The sequence below is a fragment of the Rhinolophus hipposideros genome (assembly GCF_964194185.1).
Source record: "Rhinolophus hipposideros genome assembly, chromosome: 16".
NCBI lineage: Eukaryota > Metazoa > Chordata > Mammalia > Chiroptera > Rhinolophidae > Rhinolophus > Rhinolophus hipposideros.
In genome coordinates this window covers 18,577,756-18,600,264 of record NC_138062.1, presented here as the reverse complement: position 1 = coordinate 18,600,264, position 22,509 = coordinate 18,577,756, and the positions used below count along the sequence as shown (strand labels likewise).

At 36.5% G+C, this 22,509-nt stretch overlaps 1 protein-coding gene across 6 annotated transcripts in view; it reads left to right on the top strand.

Moving 5' to 3' along the window:
• The window catches only part of ANAPC10 (anaphase promoting complex subunit 10), a 273,020-nt gene that overhangs the window by 28,105 nt on the left and 222,406 nt on the right, over positions 1–22,509 (top strand). The window lies entirely within an intron of this gene.

Sequence of the window (22,509 nt, the reverse complement as noted above, 5' to 3'; positions counted from 1 at the left end):
GGCCACCAGTTAGCAGCGTCTAATCAAATACAAGCCCCTTATTTTACAAATGAGACAGAGAGGCTATGTAAAGCTACCCAATGTCACATAGCAAGTCAATGTAGCATGGAGACAGCATGCAGTACATATTCCTTCCATTTTTTCCCTTAAAAATCACTTTAAAGTTGCCAAAACATTTCTTTACGTTTTTAAGAAAAATTAAAGTGCGTAGCTGAGGAAATGAGCTAGTGGATGATGGGATAGATTGACTATAGATTTTTGAAATGTGTTTAAAAATTGTTTACTTTTTAAATATATTTTATTGAAAATTGATTGATATTTGTAATGCTAATGATTTTGGCATAAACAGTTGTACGTCTAGACAGTGGTTGTTATTCACTGCTAAAAAAATGCTCTGTCAAGCCATGAAAAGACATGGGGGAACCTTAAATGCACATTATTAAGTGCAAGAAGCCGATCTGCAAAGGCTACATACATACTGTACAATTCCAACTAGGTGACATTCTGGAAATGGCAAAACTATGGAGACAGTTTAGATCAGGAGTTGCCAGGAGTTGGGGGTTGTGGGAAGGATGAATAGGCAGAGCACAGAAGATTTTTTTTTTTAAACACACCTTTGTTTTTAATTAAATTTTTTTATTGGGGAACAGTGTATTCTTCCCGGACCTATCAGCTCCAAGTCAAGTCGTTGTCCTTCACTCTAGTTGTGGAGGGCGCAGCTCAGCTCCCAGTCCAGTTGCCGTTTTCAATCTTAGTTGCAGGGGGTGCAGCCCACCATCCCATGCGGGAATTGAACCGGCAACCCTGTTGTTGAGCTTGCGCTCCAACCAACTGAGCCACCGGGCCGCCCCCGCAGAAGATTTTTAGGGCATTGAAACTACTCTGTATGATACTGTAATAGTGGATATGTGTTATTATACATTTGTCCAAACCCATAGAATGTACACCACCAAGAGTGAACCCTAGTGTAAACCCCGGACTTTGGGTGGTAATGATGTGCATGTAGGTTCATTAGTTGTCACAAATGGACCACTCTGGTGGGGGATATCAATCGGGAGGGGGTTATACATATGTAGCAACAGGGGGGTTATGGGACAGCTCTGTACTTTCCACTCAATTTTGTTGTGAATCTAAAACTGCTCTAAAAAGTCTTTAAAAAAAAAAAATACAGGTATTCCCTGCTTTTTGAAAGTATGAGTTCTGCTGCTTCGCTTTTACGAAAGACACACATTAGTACTTGTTTTCACTAAACAAAAGAAATCCGAAGAGGATTTTCACATTTAGGAAAAAAGGGAAAAAGCGGAAAGAGGGTTCCCTGTTTGTTTTGCACAAACCATTATAAAGCCAGCAGGCACCCTGACAGCGAGAGTGGCCCCACCAAGCTCCTTCCCCGAGAACCACACTCAGCATCTCAGTAACAAGCCGCCAGAGCTTTGAACTGCGTCTTTGAGCATCTGAGCTTTACGTTGATTTGTTTTGTGCATCCGTTAGCGAGACGTGTCCTAAGGTATCAGACAAGCCTAAGGGAGCTCTTAAGGGTGTTACACGGAGTATAAAACTGGATGTCAGTCAGTGTTCTGATAGCGGTGAATGAAATACAGATATGTGTGCGTTGAACTTGCCTGCGTCTACCATTTGTACTATTGACACTCAGACAGAAAGAATCTTGAAAGCTGCCGAAGTTATTCTTTATTCTGCTAGTGGCAAAGTGGTCTCTTTTAGTCTGCCATTATGCATTGCTTATTTTATTCAGTAATAAAAAATGGAAAGTCTGTTGCTTGAGTTGACTCAGTGGGGGTACAAAACATGTATTTATCATGTCATTCCTGATTTTACTATATATTACTGTTATTTAACGTTTTATATTTTAATGGGTATGATTTGGCAGGTTATTTTTGGGTCTGGGAATGCTCAAAAAATTTTCCATATAAATTAATGGTAATTGCTTCTTCGCTTTATATTGTCATTTGGCTAATGAAAGCTCTCATAGGAACGCTCTACTTTTGCATAGTGGGGGACCTGTGTAGAATAATATGCTCAACATCTCCTCCCAGTCACCCAGGATAAGAAGTTTTCTGAGGGTTTGACCGGCCCATTGAGCTCAGATAATAATTATAACATGCTGGCAACTTCTGTTTTGTCTGCTTCTTCTCTGAGATTACATATTTGCTGCTAAGCAAAGAAGATTTCATAATAATGAGTACCCCAGGTTTTTGGTTTTTGTTTCTGTAGGAAAACATCTCTAATTTTATAATAGAAATAAAGTAATTATAATAGAAACTTATAGCCAGTAACTACTAAATACTATTTCAGTATATTAATATATCTATTTTATCTGTATTTAGAAAGCACATTTGAAAATATATAGATGCTAACTCTGTGAATGTTTACTCTAAATAGTGTTATTTTACAAAAAAAATCAACAGTTAAAATGATCTTACATTCTTTAACTTAATGAATTTCAATTTTGTATGAATTAACCTAGATATTCAGATACAGTAAACTCTGAAATTGAGGAAAAAGTACTCTGATTATTTAATGATAGTTAGTATCCTTAGAGTAAATTATGTTTTTTAGTATATCATCTTTCAAGATCCCATTTTTGCTTTTCTCTCATTTCACTTAATTGTAGTGAATCTGGCCAGTCAATATATGTTGTTTACATATAGTGTCTCTTTTTATAATAATGATATACAATAACTGGCTTTTGATTTATTCCTCTAATTGCAGTTTCTTTGAGATTCATGAGAAAAATGTATAGCCTTTAAAAAAATATTGCATGTATTTTAATTGTCCAAGTATTACACTCACTTTAAATATAATTGCTAGAACCTCAGAACTTAATCTGAAAGCTTTATTTTACTATGTTTTATGAACGGCAAAACTTGTATAAGAAATGACTGTGATGCCAATAGTCTTAAAAACGTATTCTTAGATCTTCAGACTATTCTTCCAAGAGTCAGAGTTCCTATTTTTTCTTTTTTCTTTTGGGAACTGCTTGAAAGACATGCATGCTCTTTAGCTGTTATAAATATACTTTGGCTGTAATATTTCATTAAATTGCTTTTATAGACTTTCTCTTTAGTGTTAATCTATAGTCCTACATTGAAATGCATAAGAAATTACGAAGTTTGTTATTGTAATTCTGTTAGAAATATTGTTGAAGACAAAGTTCACTCTATCACAAAGTCACCTTTTTCTACAGAGCCAGAGTAAAAATTTTCTTCAGATCTGAATTCAGGAAAACCAAAATGCTTTTCCTGAATTTCTCTCTCTCTCTCTCTCTCTCTCTCTCTCTCTCTCTCTCTCTCTCTGTCTTTCTCTCTCTCTCTCTTTCTCTCTCTCTCTCTCTCTCTCTCTCTCTCTCTCTCTCTCTCTCTCTCTCTCTCTCTCACACACACACACACACACACACACACACATTTCTCCGCTCAAGAACTTTCAATTTAGGAACTTTGATAGATATGAAAAACCTACCTATTGTGAGGGGGCAGCTGGGGAAGAAGTATGTGAACCCTGTTAGTTACCAATAGATAGTATTAGCAGTTGCTTGTGTAGTTAATAATTTCCACCTGTGATTAAATAGACAATACTAGATCTGTGGAAGCTAATCTGTTTGTAAGAAGAAGAACCTGTGGATTGTATCAGAAACAGTAATTATGGGGCCAGAGTTCCAAAGAGCAGTTCCCAGGCTTTCGGCCTCACATGGAAAGGTGCTGGCTCGGTTATTAGATGGCCATCAGCTGTAATCAGATGGCCATCCGCTGTGGCTGGGTGGCCGTCAGCTGTTACCAGTGAGCCATTAGCCACTGATAGAACTGCCGTGGCTACGCTAGGGAGTTGGTTGGTTGGTTGGTTGGCAGAGAAGTGGACGGCAGTTATGGATCGTGTAGCTCCTGCTTCCTATGTCTCCGCCAGCGAGAATATAGTGGTATGACTCCCCTATCCATGGCTCCGTGGGTGTTCCTTTTTGGCCTCACCAAATCCTGTGTTCTTGTGTGGGGAGCGGGAGCAGAGTCCCTGCATAACAAAGATAGTGAAGGAGCATTTGTTTTAGCTTTATTGAGGAAAAGGGTCCAAAGAAAGGTTAGTTCCTAAATTGATTCTACCCTAGCAGCCCACTTTCTGCTATGAGCATGTGATTTTAGAGAAGATAATGACTAAAGGGATTGTAATTTATCTTAGGAGAATCAGGTAGACTCATAACTTGCCTCTTATCATGGCCCAAAGGTGATAAGCCCAGGTTAAATATGATAAGGAAGGCACTTTAGGGAATAAGAACAAGCTGAGGAATAAAAAGAAATCTCTGCCTGCCTTCACTGTTCTACCTTAGTATTTAGGTAGCTGCTTCCCATTTAAGGTAATAAAAGGATAAAAAGTCAATTTTTTTCTCAGCTAGTTTGTAAAATCTATTTGTTAAACGTTAGCTTTATCCATTTAAAAAAATTGTCATTTCTCTGAGAAAATTAGTGAAGGTATTGAGAAGTGTTCTTGGCTTTAAAATAGTGATTTTGTATGAATAGCTGCTTTGTGTTGAGAGAGAATTGTCTAAGGCAAATATGGAATTCAAATTTGAAAATTTTCTGTTGACTGAGATCAGGATTATCGGTAGCATGGAATTATCATGACTCACTGAACTCCATTTAACCTGAAGTTGTAGTCCTTTGAAACTTGCTGCTATTTCCCCTAGAATCATATTGTACTCACCATTGAACGGGGAGTTCTCTAACCTTGACTTATGGGGCAACAATCCAGTCTGTTTCATAATCTGCAATCTGGGTTTTAGATATCCTACTTAACGTGGGACAGAAGGACGAGACCTAGCCAAAGGAACATGTTTCTAGATTGTCTTTGCCACATGCTGTTGTAATTGTAGGTTTTGGAGTCGATCTGATCACAGTTGGAATCTTGGTACTATCAATTCTTTATTTTGTGATACAAAACAAATTTCTCTGTTTTTTGTGAGCCTCTATTTATTTTCAAAAATGTCAATCATAATACCTGTCTTGTTTGGGTGGTTGTGAAAATTAAATGAGATAAGCTGTGTAAAGCATCTGCGGTATACCAAATACGTAGTAGGTTTCTCAGTCAATATATGTTTATGTCCTTCCATACTTCTTTTTTCCTTTAGTTTTGTAATGACTGCTTGCTTTATCCTTACTCATACATGACTACACAAGATCAGGACGTGTGGGATAAATGTGTCTTCTCTTTATTGTTATGTTCCAGTAATAGACAGTAGATAGGTTGTCTTGTATTCAAGTTCTGCCAGATCTAAGAATGAAGTGGTTTTAAAAAAAATTGATGTTGATATTTGGCATTTCAATATCAATTGTCCAAAGTTGGACTGAGCATACATCCCATGTAGGTTTTCTAGTTTTTTGTTTTTTATTTTACTGCAATTTCCATTGGCATTGGGTTAAATATATGGATTTAATCCTCTGAAACTAGAGTAGCAGTGGCACAATTATTTTGTGCCTTATGGAAGGGAATACTTTACCAGTTTTAATCTTTCTGATATGACCCATTTAATAGCATAAAACCTATTGCATCACATGTTGCTCTACAGTGTCAAAGTATTAGACCTCTGTATTAGCTAAGGTAATAGTTTACTAACTTGGATACTTTCTTTGGTTTTTGCGTCTGTTCTTGAAATTTTTGTGTCTGTTCTTGAAATAAAGGCTCATGGCCTTTATTTTTATGTGATTTATTTTTTTAAAAAAAACAAAGCTGATTTAATATTGATTACTCTGAATTCTACTTCTTAGCCCTAATACTTTCTCTGCAGGGTATATTCTTTTAATCTAATACAATTTTTTAAAGCCATAAAAACAGATTTTATTCAGTACTATTGCAATAGGGGAAAAGAGACCTCAGTATAAATGGGGCTCAATCCCAAAGACAGCATAGGCAAGTGGAAATTTATAGTCTAAGAGCAGGGGGGCCAGTGGATGAAAAATTACTAAGAGGAAATATAAGGGGTAAGGGAGGATTCTAGCGGGATCTTTCTTTTGTTTTTTAAACTTGGGAGAAGACATTTATTTACTTTCCCATGTCACCATTCATTGATCTTACATATCTCCTCAGGAAAACATAGCACTAGTGAGTGACTACTGTATCGTATGGAGAACTTCAATCTTTGGTCACAGCGTTAAGAGCTCCTGGTTTTGATCCCACAAGCTCTCTTTGAAATGACCTATCTAGCGGGATCTTTGATGAAGACAGGTTACGTGATCAGACATCACCTGGAGGATGGTGGAGGATGAAGAACCTGATCGGATATCGAGATAAACTAATACAATATTCATAGTAATAAATTTATAGAGTAGGGGATATAAGTAGGCGTTTTTAAAAAATGTTATTTATACACACCTTAATGCCATGACTTTTAGTCAAGTCAGTATATTTCTTTTCCTTCTTCTCCTGCCTCCCCCATCCACTCCAGTTCAAGCCATTGTTTCATTGTTTCTCAGTCTAGTTGCATAGGATACAGCTCCCTGGCCCATGCTGGTGGTATTATGAGCCTTGCACACCCCCACTCCCCTTGAGGCAGTCGGTTTCCAGTCGTTGGTGAGAGGCTCACGGCAGATCTCGCTGGCTGCTGGCCACTCACCTGGCAGTACATGGTAGCCCACGGCAGCACACAGCAGCCTGTGGCAGCACACAGCAGCCCACGCCGACCTCCAGCTGCTCACAGCAGCCCAGCGTTAGGAGCACGGTGCTCCAACCACCTGAGCCACCTGGCTGGCCCTCAAGTCAGTATTTTTCAACAAAGCTCTGTCTATCCTAATTGCACAAATATTTTTGCAGACATTTCCACTAAGCAGTGAATTAAGCCCTGAGAGTCACTCTAGCCAATCTGAAGGCTCCCCTCACCCGTAGTAGTAGTCATTGAGTTTTGGAAATGCACAGGGTGTGCTCCTGTTCATAGACATTTGCTTTTAGAGCAATTTTGCCTAACAGTTGAACAAATTGCTTGAATTTGTAAAGAAAAAGCAGGTAATTACAATACAATTTCGCTAGAATATATGTTAAGTTGGCTCACTAGATCAAATAGTTTAAAAAATATTACTATATGAAGATGTTACTCAACTTATTTTTAAAAATCCTTTGCAAAGAAATTGATATACCTTGATGCCTGTGGTATTCAGACAACTTTTCATTTCTTTGTGGCCTAATAGACTTAATAGGACTTAATAGACAATACTTTTGGCTTCGAAACAGAGTAATGGGTTGACAGTTTGGATGAGTTTGTGTATATCTGGGCAGGTACTATATGGGAGATCACATATAGATTCGTATACGTGACAGTGCATTGGGGTTGGAAGTGATAAGAAAAACTGGAGTATTGTCTTACTGTTAATAAAACGTTAGGGCTGATATAATTATGTGCCTGTCAAAACACCCTTGTTCATTCATTCATCTTCTAGTTGTTTTTCAGTAATGATTGGACATCATTCTTTTACAGAATGGTTTTGAAGTTTGATAGCACTCTATGATTCAGTTACTACAAGATGCTGGGCGATGGCTAGAGATTAGCTCATATTTTTTAGGCTGAGTGATGCTGAAAGACCACAATTTAGCAAACTAGACAGTTCTGGTTTCAAATCTCAGTTTTGCCACTTATTAGCTGTGTGAAACTTGGGAAGCACATTTAGCCCCTTTGAATTCTGAGTTTCCTCATACACAGAATAGTGATAATAGTGCCTGTTTCATTGGATTCTTGAGACTAAGTAAGATAAAGTTTGCAAAGTACTTGTTCACAATATCTAACAGGCAGTAAACACTCAATTACTGTAAATTCTCTTTTGTGTTTTTAAAAAGTAAATAATAATTGACAACTTAAAGATTTTTTTAATACTTGAAGTAAAATTCAAATTTATTTCTACATTAGCTGTTGGGAGAGTAGTAGTGCTTTCTGCACCTTGGGAGAAATTTTGATAAGAGCACTGGAAATTGCATATTAAAGGCTTCTCATATTCTGTATTTGTGTAAACCACATAGGCAAATGTAAGCATAATAGGGGATTATTGTTTTTGAAACCTTCAATATTTTTATGGTGAACTTTCATAAAATAGAAATGACATAACTTGTATACCATAAATTACAAATTAATTCAGTTTGAGAAAAATTGATTACTTATTGATTACTCTGAATTCAGATAATATACCACCAATTTGGGGAAAATTACATCACTGTGGTATGTTAAAGTGGTATGTTAAAATCCCATTAAATACCAGCATTGTCATGTTTCTGAGGTTAATTGGCTGCATTCTGTTATAGGTTGTGAACGGTCCCACTGGAATAATTCACCAAGTTATCAGGCAGAAAGACTAATAGTTCACAAGACTAATTGACCTTGTCAGTATAATAAAAACACAAATAAAATTCTTTTTGCCAACAGCATTGCAAGTGAAAACCCCAGAAGAAACTGTTATGTCCTGTAACTATCTTGGAATGCTATGATTCAGTTAGCAGACTGTGGGTAGAGGTGGGTCGTGGTGGATGGGAGTTGAGGGCAGGGAAATGGGAAGTATAGGAGGGAGAATTTTGGAGGGAAATTAATCAGGCAAATGTTAGAAATACAGCCTTAGAAATGATTTTAACCATCTTGAATCTCCAAAAAGTAGTGTATTTTCACCCTTCTTGTTCTGTATCTTAAGCCCTATGTATACATTTGAGTCATTAATGCAATGAACTCTTTCTCAGGTAAGAACACAACTTTGACAAAAATGCAGTTCTGAGATAAGGATGCAGCATGTTTGTCACCCTGCATCTTGCTTCATTTACCAATATAAGACAAATATTGTCTAGAGCACCATTATATCCTTGAATCTAAAATGGCTTTTGGTTGGTTCGTTGGTTGGTTGATTGGTTGGTTGAGGTTGGGATTTCTGCCAGAGTGGGGGAAGGGAGGAATGTTGGGAGGCGACACACAGAACAGTCACTCCATGATAAATTTTGACAATTTCTCCAATTTCTCTCTCTCTGTCTCTCTCATCTTGTTTTTTTTTTTTTGGGGGGGGGGTGTAATGATGAAAACCGTGTATTTTGTTAAAGAAACCCCAGAGTAATATATCAATCTTTCTTAAAGAAAACAAATGTTTTTGAATGCTTTAAGAAGCTTAGTGAACCAATCAATATCAGAGTTTGGCCTTTAAAGGGGGGTGTGGGGGGAGAGAGAACTTTAGCTTAAAACTCATTTGGTGGCTATAGGTCCCCAAAGTTAGCTATGAGAAACTGTGCAGCAGATATCAGCCTTCATTGGAATACTGTAGGAGGGTGATGACATTCCTGTTGCAGTTTCTTTTTTAAAAAGGTATCTTTTACATTGTAAGCAAACGACAATCAAATTAAGTGGGCTTCAAAAATAGTAATAAAAAAGATTTATAATGGAAAGAATTGATGGTATATTTCACCTAGAGTAAGAAAGACAATGTGTAATAAGGGATTTTGTGGTTTTACAGCTCACTGCATGTGTTTGAAAGCTGTTCTCTCAGCAACGTGGGTGGCAGGTTATGCTACCATATAATGTATTGTAGTTGGCTCTCCACACTTGTCAGGGTTAGTGTTCAACCATTCGGAAAATTTTCCCATTGTTCTATCATGTGAACCAAGACTCATGTTGAATTCCCAATAACTTACAAAAAAAGGTTTAATTATAAAGTTTGAAATTTGATTACATCTTATTGTTTTAATACAGTGCTATGTATTTAATATTTTATCTACTATTGCAGTTATTTCTCAGTCAAAAAGATACCAAATCAAAACCTCATCTTATTCTTTAAATAGGTTTTACAGAAATCTGTATACTGAATCTTGCTCTTTTTTCAGTATTAACACTCTATTTCCATCTTAAGCATTTTGCTTTAGATGGACCATGGCTCTTGGCAGCTAGTGCATTTTTAGCAAATAATACTGTTTCTAGTAAGAGTTGCAGAGAAAAAAAAAAACTTAGTGTGAGGTCCTTGTAAACTGAACCTTTGGAACATTACTTTATTTCTTTTTTCCCCCTTTTGTGCGTCTTCTCTATTTGTGTAATGGTTATAAATTACATCCTTTGAAAAGAAGAATTAAAAACATTTTGTTTTGTTATTTTTGTAGTTGATTTTTTTTACCTGTTATTTTAAAGATACACAGAGAAATAAGCAATTATGGTATTGAAATTCCATTGTGCCAGCACCTCCAGAGCATAATCCAAAAAAAACAGAAAGCCGCCTGCTGGGGTTGTCTGCAGTATGCTTGTGTGAACATCAGTGTCTGCCGTTCACACATCATTTTTTTACTGAAAGTTCCTCTTGGAATAAAGACTCTGTGTTTTCTGAGTGTAGTGAAACATTCGTTGGTCCTTATATGTTAAATTTGTGAGGATTTCTGTTTATAGGATTAGTTGTCATAGATTTATATTCCATGATTGTCACTAGCACATCAAGAAGTAGAGAAAAGGCTTATATGTTTATATACTATAAAATAATGAAAAACTTTCAGTATCGAAGGTAAGAAATAATGAGCTTTTGTTGAAGATGTATATGAAGAAGGATTGATTTAAATATTGACTTTTGCCCTTAAAATCTATTTTATTTATAAAGTGAACTGTTTCTTGGCTAGATGAATATAAAAATATAAATTTGTCCTGTATTTCCCTTGAAATTCAGATCTTAACTATGATAGATTCTTGACACTATTGAGTTAATTTTTTTCAACTGACCTAAGTAATCAAGGAATGTATTAGAAAGTATATTTATGGATCCTTAGTTAATTTTAAAAAATGTTTTTATCTTATTTACTTCATTTTTATTGTTATTATGCTGCTGGGTACCATATTAGATACAGATAGCAAACTTACAAAATGTAATCCACTGTGCTGGCAGTCTGAACCTTTCACTCAGACTCATAAAACATCAAAAAGAGAAAGCATTTACCAGATAATAGGGAATTTCGGTTTTAAATTTGGTGAAATCAAAGTTGATGCCCACAGTCTCCTTAAAGGTTTATTTGAATCGTTTAACATCATTTGTTTTTTTCTTAGAAACTTGCACCACAGAAGTTAATAAAAGAGTAAACACATGTCTTTGCCGAAACTAGGTTTTTACCCATTAGAACTATTTTTCATTGAGAGATAATTTCAGGCTTGTTTGTTTCTGAGTTTTACTCTGAGTTTCTTGACCAACTAAAATGTACTTTTACATTTCATAATAATTGTATCAATCTTTTAATTATTGTTTCTTCTGATTATTAGAATGAGATTACTGTCTGTGTGGGACCAGTCATTACATTTAGTCAATAGGTCTCGTTAGGCAGTGACGCTTGCTAATCTCTCACCTGGTCTCCTCAGTTTGCTTTTTATTAGTCTTAACCTTTCTTCAGTCCTATGTATAGAAGAGATTGCCACTTAAACAAGATATATCTCACATGCGCCTCCTGGAAGGGGAAGTAAAAGCATCAAGTCCTTAACATTCTAGTTTTATAGGGGTCTAAGATGCCTGCATCTCCTGATTGCCACGAAGCCTAATTGCTCACAGGGCAACCTGGCATGCTGCCATTTCCCCACTGGGCTGTTGGTTGGTACTTGTGAATAGAACAAAAATGTCTTTGCTTTTTCTACTCACTTGTTGCTGACTGCAGTTTTAGGAAACAAGTTAACATTTTTCTCAAAATGATAGTAATTCACATCAAGATGAAGTCAAACTTCATAATATCTAAGGCATAAGTATTAGAGTTAGTTTAGTGCTTTTAAAATTCATGTTAAATAAAATTTATTACTTCTTACTCCAAATATTCATTTTGTATAATTCCACCTTAACTATTCTAGACAGATGTTTTAGATTTGGATAAATACTTTTAAAAGTAAATTATGAGGTGGATTTTTTTGTACGTTTTGTACTTTTATAAACAAATTTTGTTATATATATGAATTATGGGACCAATGGAAATCACAGATCTTGCAAGCAAAGTGTGCGTGCGTGTGTGTGTGTGTGTGTGTGTGTGTGAGAGAGAGAGAGTTCAGCTGTTTTGAAAACCTGTCATTGGGAGTACTAGAGATGTTTGCATTCAATTTTTAATATAACAGGAGGTGTATATTGAGTTTTCACCTCTGCTTAGACCTGTAACAAGAACTTCATGTTTTCCCATTGTCATCCTTTACGTCTAGGTACCATAACTATTAAGAAACAATGAGTATTGTGAGACTATTACATAATTGAGTTACTTTCTTCTTTTCTTCCCAATTCCCTTCAGAGTTCCACATCTCTTTAAAGCATATACAAGATTATAGATTTTTGAATTGCCAATATTTATTCACTTGTACTCATCTCAGTTATAGTAGTCTTGTTTTGATTTTGGACAGACATACTTTAAGACTATTTTATTACTTTGATATTCAGAGTCAAAGCAGGGAAATTACTTTCAAATCCTGACTTCATCTTTCACCAGCTGCTGGGTAACCCTTAACAAATTACATAACCTCCCTATGAACTTCAGGTTTCTTAGGGAGGTGGTGTTGGGATGATTAAAACAAATGCATATTACGTTCCTGGCATATGGTAGCAGCTCAATAAATGGTAGCTGAAAAGAGCAAAGCCTTGAAAAGTGGTAATGTTTTTATAGGCTGTAAAAGCACCCACTAGTATGCTTTCCTATGTAATCTCATGAAATTGGGGCATTTTAGGTACACAGAACTATTGGATATACATTTATATTTTTGAGTTGATCAAGATCCAAGAGCATGGGCTTTGGAGTCATCTACTGGAGTTTGAGTTTTATGCTCTTGCACTTGACTATGAACCTTGCAAAGTTAGCTTCTCTGTGCCTCAGATTTCTTGTGTATAAAATAAAGATGAAAATAGTCTACATCATAGGGCTGTTGCAAGGCTGGATTAAAATCAGTACTGTTAAAACAATGCCTGGCAAAAAGAAGTGCTCCAAACATGTTAGTTGTTGTTAACTATTATTATCTTATAGGAAAGATCATAAAGCCAGAAAACTCGAATGTAGTCAGCCTTAATTAATGGATATCTCTTTCATCCACTTCTAAATAATTCCCGTTACCTTTTTTCCAATCCTCTTCAGAGCTCCACATCTCCTTAAAATGTATTTAGGATTATGTTGCAGTTAGAATTATGCTTTTTATTTATTACCTCCATATAGAATTGTGATACCCTTGCAGTAAAAATCTTTACAGATCTCCTAATCAAATGTATCTGTTGACTTTGTCACCTACTTCTTAAAAGTCTTGCCTGAATTTTTTTTTATGTTTTCTTTTTATTTAAAAAAACATGTTTTTTAAAAGATTTTATTGGGGGGAGGGGAACTGGACTTTATTGGGGAACAGTGTGTACTTCCATGGCTTTTTCCAAGTCAAGTTGTCCTTTTAATCTTAGTTGTGGAGGGCGCAGGTCAGCTCCAGGTCCAGTTGCCGTTGTTAGTTGCAGGGGGCGCAGCCCACCATCGCTTGGTGGGAGTCGAACCGGCAACCTTGTGGTTGAGAGCTCGTGCTCCAACCAACTGAGCCATCTGGCACTGGCCCATGTGGGAATCGAACCGGCCGGCGGCCTTTGGAATTAGGAGCATGGAGCTCCAACTGCCTGAGCCACCTGGCCGGCCCTGAAAAGATTTTTTTAAAGTCTTCATTGCTATACTGAACATTTTTGAAAGAGGTAATTGGGTCTCCATGTATCCTTCTGCTTCAACTGGATTTTTAAAATAAGCAATTATTTACTTAGTTTTTAAATGATTTATATAAAAAGCATTTTATAGTGATTCTTTGGGATCTTAAATTCCTGATTCCCCCATCTATTTTTCAGTGGTTTATAATCCAGCGGTAGGCCATCAAACAGCCTGTTTCCTTAGATATATTACTGACATGTATACCTAAAGACTATCTTTAACTTTTCCTTGTTTTGAGTATTTATTTATTATCGAGATTTATGGTCATAGAATGACAGTATACGTTTTTGTTGTACCTTAAAAATTATGCACATGAAAAGTCTACATTTGTTTGTATTTGCATAAGGTTTTCTCATTACTACTGCACATACTTTTTGTTCTAGGATAAAAGAAATTAATGTAAAATGTCAAGGAAATATACATTCATTTATTTTAGAGCTCATTTAACAGCAAATTGTAATTTACCTAGAATATCAAGGACTTGGAAAAAGCTAAACCTCTTTTATAGCAGAAGTTCTGCAGCTGTGTGCTGGGGTTTCTGTAGTTGTTTCTTTTGTGTGCTTAGCGCTCCCTCCTCCCCAAAGTTCATAAAACACACATATACGGTTTATATGCGTATATAACTTTTTTTAACGTAAGGAATAGAACTTTATGAGCATCCCAGAAGGAGTATGCCCTTGTCCCTTCCCTATCACAGCCCCTTCCCTACCCTTTAGAGGTAACTACTATCCAAACTTTTTGTGATAATTTCCTTAGCATTTTAATATTTTTACCACCCTTTTAAGTTTAATTTTTTAAGTTTAAGTATATTTATACTACCGTAAAACGTGTACATAGGTTAAGTCTGAAAGGACTGCAGTAAAATTTATAAGAAATAGCACTTCTCTCCCTATCCCATATGCCCTGCCCACTCCTTGGGAGCAATCCTTAGTTATTTTAGCCTTTTTTTTTTGTTTTTGCTTCCATATTTCTAAATAACATATGTACACAGATATCTGTAATAGATATGTACAACTCTAAATAATATATATGTACATATCTATATTTAAAGACATGATTTAAAGACATGATATCTTACTATGAAACATCAGGATTTAGCTCTTCAAGCCTGTTTCTTCTCTCATTACTTCCCTTTCTTCATCTTCCTAGTATAGTTTTTTTTTTTTTTTGTGGCATTTGCTGAAATCGTTATGCACATTTTCATTATTATGACCATATAAGTATTGTTTATATCTGATTCATGTCATGTCTAATCATTAAATTTTCTTTTTAGGCATTTTATTTTTCTGGAATTAATACTTGCCTCGTTTTTTTCTTAATTTTTAAAATGTTATCAAATCATCAATATAGCCCTAATTCTCTGATAGATCTATAAAATACCTCTTGCAACAGTCACATATAGTTTCTTGGTTCCACATTTTTTTCTTGGAAACATCCCTCCTGGACATGCAGCTCAAATACTGTGTCAGTGTCAGTTCTATTAGAGAAGCAGAGCACTAGTGTGTGTGTGTGTACAACATAGATATAAGTATGTGTATATATATGTGTATAGAGGGGTGGGTCGCAGTATGTAATAAGGGATTTTTTACAGGGATTTGACCTTACACAAGTAGGAGTTGGTTAAATAAATCTTTAAAGCTGTTTCCATGTCTGATGCTGGAGCTTGAAGTCAACAGGCCTGGCTGCTGCCCCATGACAGAGAGGTGAGCCAGCAGATAGTGACATGTGTGATCTACAAGAGTGCTTACTTCACTTGAGTGTAAATAGCAAAATGGCTGCTACTTCACTTCTGTCCTCCAGATCTTGCATGGAAATATCTCTTGTGTCCCACCCAACCAGAAACATGCAAGGAGGGAATTCTGGGAAATGTAGTTTAGGCTAGCCAAGGTGATACATTACAGAGCCACCACAGGTGGCCTAAGAATGTTTCTCTCAGATCTCTGAGCCTAGGGAGTAAGTGACTGATGGCCCAGCTGCTGCTCTCTGTAGTTCATTACCACATTAGTGTCCAGGCCGTGCCTTCCACAGTCTTTCCCCAGCCAGTGAGTGAGCACAGCAGGGGTACTAACCACAGGCTAACTCCTGGAGACTCTGGAGTCTCCGGACAGGCTGCCTGGGCCAGGAGTCCCTGAAGCCCTGCCACACTTCCCCTAGACCTGCACTGCAGTCTGACACGGGTCCCCCCAACCTTCCTTCCGTGTCTCCTTCCCCTGGGCTCAGACCTGCATCACTGTCGGACAGCTCTGCCAGGCTCCTCCGGCTCCCTCCCCATTTTCTCTCACAGACGTTTCCCCTAATACATTACTGGTATGTCTGTTCATGTCTTGGTGTCTGTTTCTTGGAGGACCTGAGCTAACAGCTGTCTCCTCAAGACATCCCTTCAACATCATCCTGGGAATTCCCTTCACCTTTTCTTTTGGTAGATCTCTTGTTTCCTGGATCCAAGGTCTTCATCTTTCTTGATTTACTTCCTTTTTTGATGGAATGTATACTCCGCATGGGAGTAAAATTGTTGAATCCTTGCATGACTGAAAACTTTATTTTAATCTCACCCTCGAGGGATGATTTGGCTGGGTATGGAATTCTTGCTTGGAAATAATTTTGCATCAGAATTTTAACCACATTCTCCATTATCTCATAATTTTCAGGGTAAATGTTGAAGAATACAACGTCACTTTTGATTTTTGATCCTTTCTTTTGAGTGTGATCCGTTTTTCTTTGTAGAAGCCTATACTTACTCTCCTTATGCGTTATGTTCAGAAATTTCACAGTGCTATGCCATACGTGTGTGTGTGTGTGTGTGTGTGTGTGTGTGTGTGTGGGGTTGTGGTTTTTTTCACTGTGCTGTGTGCCAGTCGATCCCATCAGTGAGAAGACACCTGTGCTTCAGTTCTGGGAGGTGCGCTTATGTTCTTTGATATTTTCCTTCTTCATTTTCTCTGCTCTCTCTTTCTTCATATTTGTTAGCTGTAATACCTCCCGTGTTGAGCCACTAATTTTCATACTGTACCTTTTGTTTCCTATCTTTGAAGCAATTCATTTAATTTCAGTTAATTTAAAACAATGTGCATGCACACACGACAGATGACCCATTTTAAATGAAATACAATTACTATCTCTTTGCCATCTCTTGATCTTTGGGATATTTTCAGAGTCAGTTTCCTTTACAGTATAAATTTATTTTTACATTATTGCAGATTATATAGCTGAAGTGTAGGTGAAGGACTAGTCAAGACAAGGCTGAAGAGGTAACCAGGGACCAGCAGTGGTTCTAGATCTGTACTGGTCCCTCGCTGGTTCCTTCAGAAGTTGTCTCTTAAAACGGAGATATAAAATTTTAAATCATCAGCGTATATCCACTTGACAGTCAGACAGTGATACATGTCTGAGACCAGGGAAAGGAACTAGGTACCTGAAGTCATGGGTCTGGCTTCAATTATATTGGATAATTGTCTAGATTAAACTCTGTATTGTGAGACTTAATTTTAGGACAGAACTAGGAGGAAGACAGCACTTAAGGAACAGGCAGAGGAGTCTCCAGAGAGACAAAGAAGAGATGAGAAATCAAAGATGAGAAGAGAAGAGGTAGGAGGAATACCTGAAGAATGTGAAATCACAAGAGGCCATGAGAAGAGAACATTTCAAAAAAACAGGTTTCATCAAGTGATGTAGAAAGGATAAAAAAGTTAGAACAAAAAGGATCCCATGGATTTAGCAATAATGAATCTTATTACCTTTCAACTTTCCTATGAGGAAAGCATAAAAATTATATGGGAATAAAATAACCCTGATTTTATTTTTTGTCTACAAAAATGACAATTTCGTATGATTTACTTAATAGTTGGAGAAGTAAAGGTTTAGGAAGGAGAGGTAATTTGCTTAAACTCAAGACTAGGAGTGGTAATTCAAATATCGGTCTTCTTTTGGCATCGGATCTGATGTTCGCTCCTCTGTACTACGTATTTTTATCTATTGCTGTTTATTGATTATTCATTTACTTAGGTAAGACTTTTAGCCTTCCTTTTACAACAAAACCAAGGCATAATTTTATTATGTATGTATACATATTTTATATTTCTGGTTTTCTTTTTGATAATAGTTAAATCTGGTTAATTTGGGAAGTCTCTTTTTTTGTTGTCCAAAAAGTTTTTTGCAATTTCTTCATAACATTTCTTACTATTTTGGGCTTTTGGTGAAATTATTTTTTTTTAATTGACATTGACTTCAAATTAATTCAGAATTGTTCATGTAGGTCAGTCAACACTATATAATTCTTCTCATTTGTTATGCCTGTTTTTTAAAAACAGGTTAACTTTTAAGACCAGTTAAGCTATGCAATCTTAACTCTTCAGGGACTCTTTCTGGAGTAAATTTCTCTGTATAGAAACTTGTTCTGACTTGTCCAAAAATGAATGTCTTGACTACTTGTAGGAGGAGTGACTGATTTTGACCTTAAAGTCACCTTCGTAGGTGGTCGCCTTCTTCACTAGGGCAAGAGAGCTTGCTTTCCATACTGAGCTCTTTGAGTCAGATTCTGTCTTTCTTGTTAAGCTGCTTTTGTGGTATCCTTACATTTAACACATTTGGAATTCGTGAAGTTTCTTTTGGATCATATTAAACTTTCTTTCTGTACAAGTAGGTCATCATTGCTGTAACTGGTTCTGTTCCCTCCTAAGTGAAAGGATGGTTAAAATTCCAGAATCTGCTGCTTCATGTGTCGACAGTTCTCATTGAGATCCTGTAGAATATCATCGAGTCACAGCTATGGTTAATGAACGAGGAGAAGGTAGTGAGAATAGGGAGCAGGGGACAACTTTTGTGAAGTAACTATCAAGTAGTTGTTTCTTCTGTCATTTTATTTTCCAGCGATATCTGATTAGCAATACGAAAGGCCATGTAAACAACTTCATATCTCTTATTTGACATGATTTTTGTTGATGATTTTTTTTTCAAAGCTTTGTTTATGGTGGAGTTCATACTTTAATCAGTGTTTTCTCGGAGGGGTACACCTGTCCTTAAATAGAGTAGAGGTAGTGACTGATTAAATTGACTAAAAATCATGGTCACGTAATGAAATGAAATGTTGAAGAAATGCTTATTTCAAATTAACACTAGGAATTGTCTCAAACACTCATAAAATCCTAGACATTTTTTAGTGTGGAATTTTCACCAGCCTTATATAACTTTTTAAATATTCATTATTCATCTGCCACCCTTGTATATTACTTTTTTATTGCAGTGTAACAAAGTACTATGAACTTAGTAGCTTAAAACAACACATATTTATTTATTTTTATTTTTTTATTTTTTATTTTTATTTATTTTTTTAAAGATTTTATTGGGGAAGGGGAACAGGACTTTATTGGGGAACAGTGTGTACTTCCAGGCCTTTTTTCCAAGTCAAGTTGTTGTCCTTTCAGTCTTAGTTGTGGAGGGTGCAGCTCAGCTCCAGGTCCAGTCTCCGTTGCTAGTTGCAGGGGGCACAGCCCACCATCCCTTGTGGGAGTCGAACCGGCAACCTTGTGGTTGAGAGGATGCGCTCCAACCAACTGAGCCATCCGGGAGGCAGCTCAGCTCAAGGTGCTGTGTTCAATCTTAGTTGCAGGGGGTGGAGCCCACTATCCCTTGGGGGACTCGAGGAGTTGAACTGGCAACCTTGTGTTTGAGAGCCCAGTGTCCCATGTGGGAATCGAACCGGCAGCCTTCGGAGTTAGGAGCACGGAACTCTAACCGCCTGAGCCACCGGGCCAGCCAACACGTACTTATTATCTCATAGTTTCTGTGAGCCAGGAGACTGGGCATAGCTTAGCTGGGTCCTCTGCTCAGATCTCACAAGGCCGCAGTTAGGCTATGGTCTCATCACAGGCTAGAGTGAGGAAGGATCCACTTCCAAGCTCACTCAGGTACATGTATTTTTAAGCACATAATGTCAAGTATCCTATATAGCTTAGCATTAATTTCTTCATCTTTAAATGTATATATCTATACTGAGTTACCAGTTATTTTCTGTCAATTACAACCTTCTCTTACTATCTTTAGTAAACCATCTTACACATTTTGTGTACAAAACTATTTTTAAACTACAATATTATATAAAGCTTTATGTAGATCTTGGTCAGGCACATCATTAGATAAAATCCAGAATACAGTAATAAACTGTATCAAAGAACTGTTCTGACAGGGAATTGATATGGCAAGGTGGGGGTCACTGGTGACTTTTACAAGATTGGTTTCAGTGGTGGGGACAAAAATTCAAATAGGAAGGGGATAAAGGTAACTAGCAGGTGAAAAAATAAAAAACAAAACAACTTTTCAAGTGCACAAATATATGGAGAAAGGAGCCAAAATGGGAGATGGTAGAAAGAATAAAGAGGAATATAGAAAAAAATTATATCTTAGTGGTGATGAAATTTTCATTTATTGAGGTCCAAACCTGAAACAGGAGAAAAAAGTTATTTTGACAAAATGTTGCCTTTTATTAATTCTGTTTAAAATATAAAAAAATAATTTATGTTTTTGCTTAAAATATATTAATCTTTTAATCACTTACAAAAATTAAATTTATACATACTGTATGTACTTGAAATTTTTTAAATCTATGAAATAACAAAATATGGCAATATCAGAATAATAACTTTTTAGAGATGACTCTTTGAGAATTTCAAACTGGGCACAGGAGAACTGAAGGAGATACATGAGTTGGTGTTTGTGACTTCCAAGCATTATAGTTGATGGTGAAGCCATTGGAGAGATGTTAACAGCTATACATACTTTGTAATATACTTTTAGTGATTGAGATCAAGAAACTTTATGATATGTTCCAAAGAAATAGTTTATTAATTGTATTTGTTGAATAATTTGTTGAACATTTATAGTTCTGTATATATTATGCCAAAAATTATATATGCTATAAAATCTTAATACAACTTTTAATACACTGGAGCACTTAAAATATAATTACTCTAAAAATAACATTGTGTCTGTCAGAAATATGGCTAAATGTGTCAAAAACATTCTATTAGTAAGGAGTTGAATATAGGACCTTAGTTTTACTTCTTGTTTATCATTGAGATATATTATTGTACATTTACCAGGAGAATAGATTATTTTAACCAAAAGTACTTTCTCCCTCTAAACTCCCATGCATATCTATTAAAATAGTTTCCTATTTTGTATAACAAATTACTACAAGCTTAGTGGCTTAAAACAACAAACATTTATTATCTTACAGTTCTGGAAGTAAGAAGTCCAAAATGGGTCTAATGGATTAAAATCAAGGTGTCAGCAAGGTGGATTCATTTCTGGAGATTGTAGAGGAGATGTGTTTCTTGCCTTTTCTAGCTTCTAGAGGCTGCCTGCGTTCCTTGGCTTGTGGTTGTATCACTCCAATCTTTGCTTCTGTCATCACATCTCCTTCTCTGTCTATACTTCCTTCCTCTTATAAGGATCCTGGTGGTTAGGCCCACCACTGTAATCCAGAATAATCTTTCCATCCTAAAATCTTTAAGTCCCTTTTGCCATGCAAGTTAACATATTCACAGCTTTGGGGCAAGGATGGTGGATATCTTCCTATTGCATCTTTCTTCTTTTATTTAGAATCATTGAATATCAGAGCTGGAAGGGACATTGGATGATAACTTGTTCAATCCCTTTACTTTATACGTGAAGAGATTACATGAAGCCAGAGTGGATGTTAGTCTGCCTCTACTTTTTTTTTTCCCCACAGTTTGGAACAAGGCCTTATTTGTATTTTGTATGCTTAACTTTACTTAGAACAATACCTTGAACATTTTAAGTATTCAACAACTATTTGTGGCCTGAATGAATAAAAGCTTAATGATAGAAACCAGATAAAGTCCCTGAAGCACTCATTTTAAGTTATTGCTAATGGAAATTTGTAAAATGCTACTGACCAAAAATATCCTGATGGGTAGAGATTCAATTATTCTTATATTTTGTAGTTAAAAGGAGGAAATCATTCAGTGTTAAACACAATTACCTTTTTAAAGATTATGGTTCTCTTCCCCATCTCTACCCACCCTCATTTGCCATAAAAAACGAAAAGAAGGAAAAAAGAAGAGAAAGAATGAAAGAAAGTAAAAGGAAGGAAAGAAAGTATGGAGGGAAGGAAAAAAAGATATAGTGGCATTCATTTAATTGTTTTTCTAGAGTAACTCATGGAATCCTGATTTTTTGACACTCATTGCCATTTGATTATTGATAAGATAAACCTGTATTTTCTGTGATGCATATAGTCCATATGTGTTCAGTAATTAAGATAACTTAAAAATCAATATTTTTTTAAAACCTACTTCATAACTTTAGGAAAATTTTTAGAAACTTCAGTTTACTTCACCCCCCCCTTCATCCCCCTCCCCCACCCCAAGTCCAAGTCAAGCTATTGTTGTTCTTAGTATAGTTGTGGAGGCCGCAGCTCTCTGGCCCATGTTGGTATTATGAGCATTGCGTGTTACCTGGCTGAGCCAGTTGGTCACTGGCCGTTAGTCGGCCACTCACACTGGCCACCAGCCACTTGCGCCGACCTCTGACTTCCGGCCCCTCTTGGCAGGCCAGCTCCAGGCTGAGCTGCTGTTCACAAATCTGGTTGTAGAGGGTGCAGCTCAGTGGCCCAAGTGCAACCTCTGTGTTAGGAGCAGAGAGCTCTAACCACCTGAGCCACCGAGCCGCCCAGCTGCCCCTCAGTTTACTTTGGACTTACAGTTTTCTTTCCCTTGTTAAAGGACAGTTGGACTCTTCATTAAAACAAAATTAAAAATTAAAAAAAATGAGTATTTCTTATTGAAAAACATTAAAAATCTAGATTTCAGGTTTAGATCATGATTC